Source organism: Bos indicus, chromosome 5 (assembly GCF_029378745.1).
Source record: "Bos indicus isolate NIAB-ARS_2022 breed Sahiwal x Tharparkar chromosome 5, NIAB-ARS_B.indTharparkar_mat_pri_1.0, whole genome shotgun sequence".
Taxonomy (NCBI): domain Eukaryota; kingdom Metazoa; phylum Chordata; class Mammalia; order Artiodactyla; family Bovidae; genus Bos; species Bos indicus.
Genome location: NC_091764.1, coordinates 30,670,424 through 30,681,411, shown reverse-complemented (window position 1 = coordinate 30,681,411; position 10,988 = coordinate 30,670,424). Strand labels below are relative to the sequence as shown.

At 41.3% G+C, this 10,988-nt stretch overlaps 1 protein-coding gene across 1 annotated transcript in view; it reads left to right on the top strand.

The window, feature by feature from the left end:
• The first annotated feature begins 377 nt into the window (after nucleotides 1–377).
• The window catches only part of LOC109559140 (tubulin alpha-1C chain), a 43,579-nt gene continuing 32,968 nt past the window's right edge, over nucleotides 378–10,988 (top strand). The window contains exon 1 of the mRNA XM_070789172.1: nucleotides 378–525. The gene's annotated coding sequence lies outside the window, so the exon portion shown is untranslated. The remainder of the gene's footprint in view (nucleotides 526–10,988) is intronic.

The following is a 10,988-nucleotide window of genomic DNA, read 5'->3' as shown; positions in this document are numbered from 1 at the left end:
CGCCTCTAAGGTCACTTCCGCTGCGGCCCAGCGAGGCTCTCCCCTGCCACTCCTTGTTGGTCTTTTTGAAGCTGCCTTTCTTTACCTAGCACACACTGCTAGCGTTTCTGAACCACTGTGCTCTTGTGACAGTTTATGCTACTTGAGAACTTCCTTCCGGAATCATTTGTGAGAGTGGAGATTCTTAACAAAACAACCCCCCGCCCCAACCCCGTATTTGGGATTGCGTCATCGCTGATTTTTTTTTTTTAACATCTCAAATGCATTTCAATTTAAGTCAAATTAAAAAAGCTTATGACTCAACAAAGAAGGCAATATATATTGAAACAGAATGCTTTAAAAAACAAATTCCCCTTCCTGTTTATTCCAGACGCTTCTCCGGGTTTAGAGAGCGGGTCGCGAAAATTCAGCTGCGGCGCCATCTGCTGGAAGCGCCGCGACGCTGCAAGGAGCTTGCCGGGGAAGGAGGAGACGAGTTGCAGGTGAACGTCCAGCCCTTTGCCCAGAGAAGGCTCTGACACCAAGGTAACATTCAAATGCAGTCCGCTTGTCTAAAAAGAGACCAAGTTGACCCTGCAAGAAAATGGCCTCAGTTTTGAGGAGCCCTGCGGCCTAAATGAACTGGCATATGGTATATGGGTGTTAGGAAAACCTGGGGCTTCCCGAGAAGAGGAGGCTTAATTCATTTCATTACCCAGCCGCCAGCCCTGCCATATTCTCCGGTGCAACGCTGAAAACTAAAACCGTATTTCCCATCAGTGCACATGAGGAGGTATAAGGTGCAGAAGTCACAAGGCATTTGTTCTGTTGAATGGAACTGATTTTGCTGAATGGAAGGAATTTTAAAAGATGAAGAGGGTGACAGAAATTAAATTAATCTGGGAGTGGGGATGTGTTGGAATGTGGCCTTGGCCATGGTTTGATACAAGGTCACTAAGACGCACTACCATTTTCCAAACTCTTGAGTCAGTTCTGATTTACTTGATGATTTTTCTATTTAGGAGACTGCAGCCTTTTTCCACACCAGGATCTAAACCTATTTGCAAACACATTTATATACAGACTCCAAAACAAACCTCAATTTACCGTTGCTGGGAACTTTGCTAAAGGCCACAATCAGAAAACTCCTGGGGAACTGGATGAAAGCAAGATTTAGAGCAGGAATACAGTTGGCTCACCCATCTGGAGAAATATGGTGTCACTGATAGGAAACATTTATAATAGGAAAATGTTATCAAACATAGTCCTCACCCTCCAGAGCTTGATAATAACATTCTAACAAAAATGAGTTTTTGTTTTCTGGGATGAGCTCATAATGGGTTTCCTGAAAAAGATGAAGTAGCTTTACCAACAATATAAACCTGTTGGAACCTAACTGGTGATGTAGTTCTTGGGGTCCATGTCATGTCACTTTCGTATGCAGTCAGTGTTTTATAGAGACATCCTTTGGTGCTTGTATATCTAAGCCCTCATGTAGGAGACCTACCTGATTCTACTGCCATAGTGAATTGTGTCACAGAGAAAACGGTAACCCTCCAAGTGGATGCTGGAAGAAAATAAACTAGGAAATCAGGAAGAGAAATAAACTGACAGTCCACTGTGATGATGTAAGAAAGGACTGTATCAGAGAAGATTCAGTATATATTCTATTTTGAATGAGCAAAGAGTTATTGGGTGTCAAATTGTTACCAGTAGAGGAATTATTTAATGGCTGATGCCGCATCTATTAGACCTCGCTTCTACTACGGCATTTGTTGAGGAGAGTCTTTCATAGAAATAAACAACTTATAACACATCAGGAGAGTGAGTGGTGACATGCCATGGAATTGAGCATCTCTTGGTGAAGGTGCTTTCACGGTCTCTGGCTTGGAACAGTGCAGGAGGGCAGTGGAGGTGGAGCACTGAGGCCCAGGCAGTTTAAGCCCTCATGGTCCCTTCCTTTTGCAGGACACAAAGCAGTCCCTAGAAACTGAATTTCTCTCTTCTATGGTGTTTCTTCTTTCATTAACTTGTTTGTTTAGAGGGTGCCTGCACCCTCAGAACAGAGCCACATATACAGCCTGCCCTGGCCTTCCTCACAGATGTCTCAAGAGTATTCCTTGGGCACTATTTCTGGTGAACCCAATATAAAAAGTCTACCCATTCCCCCAGCAGTTGAGCTTGGGATTCAGATATTTTGTGTTTGGCAAAAAAAAAAAAAAACACACACACACACAAGGGAAATTTTTTCTAGAGATGACCTCTCCCTTGACTTTCAGCCTATTCTAAATTGGGCTTTTGAGAGAAATGTGATCCTTCGTTCAAAGACATGAAACAGATTGAGCTTAGTAGAAGTTTCTGTCTGGACCTTAGGGTTAGGTAAGTGTGTCTCTCGTGATGAAAATCCCGACTTCACAGAGGACTTGCCTTAACAACGTCAGTTCAACTCACTGTTGTTCTCTCAGCACCAGTCAGTCTTCTCCTCCCTCCCTGCAAAATGTCAGGCTAATGCCTGCTCATCAGTGGGTCTTGTCTTTCTGGCTACTTCCTCCAAGATTTCCTTGATTTCCCCGGGTGAAGGGAGGGTGCCCCTGCTGAGCTCCCCTCCCCTTGTGGTTCCCCGTCATCACTCTGTCATAGCATACTGTCATTGCTTATCTGTCTCCCATAACAGACTCTTAAATCCTGTGAAGACAGGGTTAAGGCTATTATTATGTTTATTTTGCATCCTTAATGCCTAATTAGTGCTTCAGATCAAGCAGATAATTAGATAGGCGTTCAGCATACAGAGATGACAAGGAAGGGTATTTCTGATAGAGGGACTAACATGAACACACACAGGTATAGACTTGGAAGAATGGCCAAAGCCTGAGTGTGGTTTGGCCAAAGCCTGAAGCCCCTAGCTCCATTTTTAAATTAAAGGCAAAGGCTAAGAGGAGATTAGGTGGGAAAGAGTCTGAGGTGGTTACGAATATTGTGAATGTTTGTTTAAGGCAGTGGTCATCAGAAGTTGAAATAGTTGCGAATGATGACATTTCTGGTATATTGTCTATCAGATAAGTACTGTACATGTATTTTCATCAGCAAGGAGGAGTCACAGAGCTAGCCCATTTCCCTTATGAAAAATACCACTACGTTGGCAAAACCGATTTACATGATCAAACTAGGCAGTTAAGTAGGCTTATTTTCTATTAGGAAAAGTTAGCCTCCATTTATGGCACCCCACTCCAGTACTCTTGCCTGGAAAATCCCATGGATGGAGGAGCCTGGTAGGCTGCAGACCATGGGGTCCCGAAGAGTCGGACACGATTGAGCAACTTCACTTTCACTTTTCCCTTTCGTGCATTGGAGAGGGAAATGGCAACCCACTCCAGTGTTCTTGCCTGGAGAATCCCAGGGACGGGGGAGCCTGGTGGGCCGCCGTCTATGGGGTTGCACAGAGTCGGACACGACTGAAGCAACTTAGCAGCAGCCTCCATTTAAAAACTTTTTTTGGTAATTTTTGGTGATTTCCTAGCTCTGTTTTTAAATTAAGAACACTATATTACTTTAAGGTCTTCCAGCACCTCACTTGTGACTTCTAATTCTAAGACAGTCACTGTCCAGGGCACAGAGGGTTGCTGGGAATCTGTTCAGGGGATGAAATAAGGCTCTGCCCTTTTTGGCATTTCTTACCGGGATCTCAAGAGACTCTGCCTTGGGCATAGTACATTCTCAAATCATCCCTTCCTTTGGTAACAAATCAGAGTTCAGGGTGGCTGAGGAGTGCCTTTCTCTTGTGAAGGGTTAGAACAGTTGCAAAGAGGAGGCTGGAAAAGAGAAGTCAGCTCCATGTCAGCCGTGATCTGTCCACCTGACAGATCACTTCCAGGAGAGGACACATTTGGTAGCTCAGAATCTGGAAATGGAGCCTCTTATACCATCTATGGGGTGTACCTTAAGGGTACCTAGATCCCAGCTTGAAAGCTGTGTTTCTGTTTTCATTGTTGTTGTTTTAATTATTTATTTGGCTGGGTGCTGGGTCTTAGTTGCAGCACGTGGGATCTTCCTTGAAGCATGCCCGATCTTTAATTGCAGCATGTGGGTGGGCTCTTAATTGCCTTACCAGGAATAGATGGAAGCTGGGCCCCCTGCATTGGGAGTGTAGGCTGTTAACCACTGGACCACTGGGGAAGTCCCTGAAGACTATGGTTTTTAAAAAAACCTGGATTTTATCCTATAGAACAGTGGTCTCCAGAGTGGAGTATATAAAAGGTACAGAAAGGAAATATTACAAATTCTACTTGTTAAATGTCATCCTCTTAAACTCTCTATATTGATAGATGTTTATGATTTATATAAAGTAGAAGTATAATAGTGTATAAATAATTTAAAAATAAATTATGTGTGTGTGTGTATCAGAGGATGTGCAAACATTAGTCTACCGGTAGGCACATGCAATTTAAAAAAGCCTTTGGACTGCTTTTAGGGACAGTGAAGAGTCACTGAAGGTTTCTAAGTGAGGGAGTGAAAATGAGCACCGTCATTGCCTGCATCTGAGAACGAGGAGCAGTGCCCGGCATCCAGGGAGACACATGGAGGTACTGCCTCCTTCAGAGCTGGCAGCCTGGCTGACGGGTACAAAAGCAAGTAACAATAGTGAGTGCTTGGCTAAGCAAAGGGAGGACAAAAAGGCATCACTTTAAAACAATGTGGAGGGGCTTCTCTGGTGGCCCAGTGGTAAAGAGTCCACCTGCTAATGCAAGAGACATGGATTCGATCCCTGACTTGGGAAGATTCCACGTGCCTCGGAGCAGCTAAGCCTGTGTGTCGCAACTACTGAGCCCACGCACCCAGAGCCCATGCACTGCAGCTAAAGAAGCCACCACAGCAGGAGTCCTGAGTACCGCAGCTAGAGTAGCCCCTGCTCTCCCCAACTAGAGAAAAGCCCTCACAGCAACAAAGACACAACTCGGCCAAAAATAATAAATACATAATTTTTAAAAGATAAAAGAATGTGGAAAGAGCAATTGTTTTTTATTGTTTTTAAACATGTATTTCCTACAGAAAGAGCTGAATTTGCAGTAAAGCCCTAAGATGGTGATAGTCTTGCCTTGCTATTTGCATTTCAAATTCCAAGCATTCTGTTTAGTCGTTCCTTTTTCTCTGTCTTTAACCACCAAATTGATGTTTTATTTCTGACTGGGGGGACCATGCTTTTCTGTTCTTAGAAAGTGAAAAAAGTGACAGTTGCACAGTCATGTCCGACTCTTTGCGATCCCATGGACTGTAACCAGCCATGCTCCTCTTTTTATGGAATTCTCCAGGCAAGAATACTGGAGTGGGTTACCATTTCCGTCTCCAGGGGATCTTCCCAAGCCAGGGATAGAACCTGGGTCTTCTGCATTGCAGGCAGATTCTTTGCCAACGAAGCCACTTGGGAAGCCTTGCCATGCTATTTTCATTTCAAATTCCAAGCATTCTATTTAGTCTTTCCTTTTCCTCCATCTTGAACCACCAAATTTATGTTTTATTTCTGATTGGGGCGGGAATCGTGCTCTTCTGTTCTTAGAAGAAATACCTAAAAGCTGAGAGTTTGTGATTAAGAAGGGTTTATCTATTGTGTTGGTCTTTCAGAAGATATCAACATAATGGTTAAAATGTCCAGGGAAAAAGGAAGTTAGGGGAGTAATTTCAGTAGCTTCTCCATATTTAGAAATTCTACTGTGATCAGAAGTTCCCAGAGAGAGAGCCATTTTTAAAAGTTCCCAAAGAACATCATCATAAGGCATAATGATACCTTAATAGTTGTGTATAATAGATGCACTCTCAAAGGATTTTCATGGTATTATCCTTGTTATTCTCACCAGTTATGTCTCTATTGAAGTGTGAGGGTGATAAAAGAGATCCAAAAGAGTCCCAGGCTCCATCTGAATGGAAGCTTAGACTTCCTGAAAAACAAAAACACTGTTGGAAAAGAATCCTGAAACATTCATCCAGATGCTTACTCTTACCCCTCCCTACTCACAGTAACACCATAGGTATTATTTTTTTAATGATATTGATTTTATTGCATCATTTTACAGATTAGAATGCCAGATATAGTGGATATAAATATGAAAAGAATCAAATTCTTACAAATAATACTTTGCTGCTACAGTATTGAATAATTAGTGGAGGTTGTAATTATAGTACAGCTTTAAATAACATTCTCATAATGGATTTAACACAATGAACCAACCAGGGCCTAAGGTTTAAAGTTCTGCAAAGAGAAATCTGGGACAGTGTGAAAACTCAGAAAGTTCATCCTTCAGCTACGTGCTTCATTTAACCGTAAATCCAGCAACAGAAACATTCACAAAACTTGCAGCGACCCCTGATGAGAGATCTTTTAAGAAACAGGCAAAATAATAATATGGAAACCTGGGTTAGTTTCCCAGGTAGATTCATTCCATCCCATCCCTGTCTAGTCCTATCCTTCCTACCCGAGAACTCTGTACCTGAAGTGCATTATTATGTATCCATAGGCGTTGTTTTAGCCATTTAACAGAAGAAAAAAAACAAGACTTGGGCAAGATAAATATACTTCCCGAGTACATAATTGCTAAGTGGCAGACTTAGAATTCACCTGATGTCTGTTTTACTCAAAGCCTGTTTGACTGCCTGGGAGGCAACTGATAATTTTTGATGGGAGAATCTCAGTAGTGTGGTAGAGTAGAAGACAGATAACACAGGGTTTGCTGCTGCTGCTGCTAAGTCACTTCAGTCGTGTCTGACTCTGTGCAACCCCATAGACGGCAGCCCACCAGGCTCCCCTGTCCCTGGGATTCTCCAGGCAAGAACACTGGAGTGGGTTGCCGTTTCCTTCTCCAAGACAGGGTTTAGTCACTCATTATTCAAATATTTATTGAGGATGGTGGGACTTCTAGGTGTGGTAGAGTGAGGCGGTGGGCAAATCAACTCTCCCAAAAAGCAACTACTAAGCTGGAAAAAATGGATGAGGACAACCATTTTAGCACCCTGAAAATCGACCAAAGGCACAGAATAATGTGAGAAGCGTTTGTGTTTGAACAATTGCTGAAATGTAGTAATAACAGTGGGAATCTGTGACACGCTTGCTTGAGGATGCTCCCGTTTTCCAGCCCTGCTGCCAGCCTTGTCACCATGGAGATTTTGCCAGAGGTGGGGATACTGTGAGGACTGGCAGCTTGGCTGCCCGAGTCAGAGGGCTCACTTAATAGGGAGCAGGAAAGGACCAATGGTTCTACTAACGCAAGGTTCTAGTTGTTGGGGGAAGAGTATTCCTGGCTGAAGTGTGTATATTTGCAGCTGAGAACAGAGGGCCTAAGATAGCCGCATACTCCTGGCTGACCGCGAGGATTTGTACATGGAGGAGCTATGAAAGGGCCCAGTGGAAAGTAAAAGTAAAAACTCAAATAGGATTGAAAACAGCCTGAACTTTAAATGTGCTCCCCTGCCCACACACCCATTACCAGAGGACAGAACCAATTTCTGTCTGAACACTAGCTAACCACTAGGCTACTTAGACACAGGAATGACCCCTAGGAAGCCAGACTTAAAAAGTAAAAACAAGAGAAAATAAACTGAGCAGGATATCAGTAGCCATACCCTTCAAAGGGGACAGATTTAATTGATTTAACTAAAGCAACTTGCTAAACACACAAATGCAGAAGATAGCCTGGAGGGAGAAAAATTGGAATCCAGAGTTGCTACAATACAGTATTTAAAAATCTAGCTTTCAAATAAAATATGCGGAGATAGGAAAGTATGACCTGTTCTGAGGAAAAGCAAAAATCAGTAGAAACTGTCTTTCAGTGTCCCAAGAAGTTGGATTTAGCAGGCAAAGATATCAAAGCAGTTATGTTCAAAGAACTAAAAGAAATTGTGTTTAAAGAATCGAAAGAAAGTAGGACAGTAATATTAATAAATGAAGATACTCAATAAGAAAACACATTATTTAAAAAATTTTTAATGATTAAAAATGTAGAAATAATACTTGAAAAATTCACTAGAAGGGCTGAAAAGCAGATTCAAGATAGCAGAGAAAAAGAAGCAGTGAATTTGAAGAGAGAGCAATAGAAATTATGTACTGAAGAACAGAAAGAATGAGAATGGAACAAAAGTGACCAGAGCCTCAGAGACTGGTGGGGCAACAGACCAACATACGTGTAATGGAAGAGGAAACAAAAGGTTAGAAAAAAATACTTGAAAAAATAATGTCTGAAAACTTGGCAAATTTGATTGAAAACATTAATCTACACATGCATGTAGCTCAACCAACCCAACTAGGATAACTACAGAGATCCGCACCTAAACACAGCATGCAAACTGTTAAAAACACACAACAAAAAGTCTTTAAGGCATCAAAAGAAAACCACCATCATGCACAATGGAACATCAGTGTAATTACTAATTTCTCATCTGAAACAATGAAGGCTAGGAGGCAGTGGAATGGAATATTCAAAGTGTGAAAGACAAAACTATCTACCAAGAATTTTTTTTCAACCAAGAATTTTATATCCCACAAACCTTCCTTCAAAAATGAAAGAGAAATTAAGAGATACCCAGATAAACAATTTTGAGGAAACTGCCCTCAAGAAATGCTAAAAGGAGTTCTTCAGGCTGACAGGAAAGGATATCAGATGATATTAATAACCCAAATCCAAAGGAAGAAATGAATAAGTAAAAGTTTTTAAAAAGAAGAAATAAAGAGCACTGGAAATGGGTTAATATAAAGGATTATATAGTGCTATAGCTCTGTACTCAATATTTTATAATATCCTATAAGGGAAAGGAATCTGAAAAGGAGTATATATGTATATTTATGAATCAGTTTGCTGTCCCCCTGACACTAACTCAACATTGTAAATCAATTATACTTGAATAAAAAAAGACAATATAAATATATATTTCTTGTTTCTTCACAAAACGTCTTTTAAAAATATGAAATTGTATGAAGCAATAATTATAACACTATATTGATGAGTCATAATGTGAAATAATAAAATACCTAATAATATATTGAGTAGTATAGATATAACTAGGGAGAAGGCAATGGCAACACACTCCAGTACTCTTGCCTGGAAAATCCCATGGACGGAGGGGCCTGGTAGGCGGCAGTCCATGGGGTCGCTAGGAGTCGGATAGGACTGAGCGACTTCACTTTCACTTTTCACTTTCATGCATTGGAGAAGGAAGTGGCAACCCACTCCAGTGTTCTTGCCTGGAGAATCCCAGGGACGGGGAGCCTGGTGGGCTGCCGTCTATGGGGTCGCACAGAGTCGGACACGACTGAAGCGACTTAGCAGCAGCAGCATAGATATAACTATATGATAAATAATATTAAGTGTTAATATGAATATATATTTGAGATATTAATATATATTATAGCCCAAAGGAAAGTGTGGGTAGAGTTATATTGGACCAAAGTTTCTATATTTTCCTGAAATTAAGTTAGGATTAATCTGCAATAGATAGTAGTGAGTTAAGATGTATTTTATAATCTGTATAGTAACCATTAAGAAAATAATTTTAAAATATATGGTAAACCTACATAAGATTTAAATGGTACACTAAAAATATTTATTTAACACAAAAATGGCGCTGGTTCAGAGTGGCTATAGTGGAGACAATGAAAAGTGGAAATACAGTAGATATATTTCAAGGTAGATCTAATGGGATTTGCTGACATACTGATGGGAGTGATAGTAAAAGACGAGTCAGTGATGACTCCAAAGTTTTGGGCTCAGGTGACAGGAAAAATGACATTGCAATTAATTGAGATGGGAAAGGGAGGAGCATGTTTAGGCAGAAGATTAAGAATTTAGGTTTAAGAATCTATTAGATATCTAAGCAGAGAATTCCAACAGGCAGTTGGATACACGGGTCTGCAATTCTGGAAAGCATTCTAAGTTGGCAACTTACGTATCTATTGGTGTTCAGTTCAGTTCAGTCACTCAGTCGTGTCCAACTCTTTGCAACCCCATGAACTGCAGCACGCCAGGCTTCCCTGTCCATCACCAACTCCCAGAGCTTGCTCAAACTCATATCCATCAAGTCGGTGATGCCATCCAACCATCTCAGCCTCTGTTGTCCCCTTCACCTCCTGCCTTCAATCTTTCCCAGCATCAGGGTCTTTTCCAATGAGTCAGTTCTTCGCATCAGGTGGCCAAAGTATTGGAGTTTCAGCTTCAGCATCAGTCTTTACAGAGAATATTCAGGACTGATTTCCTTCAGGATTGACTGGCTTGATCTCCTTGCAGTCCAGCGACTCTCAAGAGTCTTCTCCAACACCATAGTTCAAAAGCATCAATTCTTCAGCACTCAGCTTTCTTTATAGTCCAACTCTCACATCCATAAATGACTACTGGAAAAACCATAGCTTTGACTAGATGGGCCTTTGTTGGCAAAATAATGTCTCTGCTTTTTAATATGCTGTCTAGGTTGGTCATAACTTTTCTTCCAAGGAGCAAGCGTCTTTAATTTCATGGCTGCAATCACCATCTGCAGTGATTTTATCACAGACAGAAAATAAAGTCTGTCACTGTTTCCATTGTTTCCCCATCTATTTGCCATGAAGCAATGGGACCAGATGCTATGAGCTTAGTTTTTTGAATGTTGAGTTTTAAGCCAGCTTTTTCACTCTCCTCTTTCACTTTCATCAAGAACTCTTCAGTTCCTCTTCACTTTCTGCCATAAGGGTGGTGTCATCTGTGTACATGAGGTTATTGATATTTCTCTCAGCAATCTTGATTCCAGCTTGTACTTCATCCAGCCTGGCATTTTGCATGATGTACTCTACATAGAAGTTAAATAAACAGGGTAACAATATACAGCCTTGACGTACTCCTTTCCCAATTTGGAACCAGTCTGTTTTTCCTTGTCCAGTTATAACTATTGCTTATTGACCTGCATACAGATTTCTCAAGAGGCAGGTAAGGTGGTCTGGTATTCCAATCTCTTGAAGAATCTTCCACAGTTTGTTGATCCACACAGTCAAAGGCTTTGAC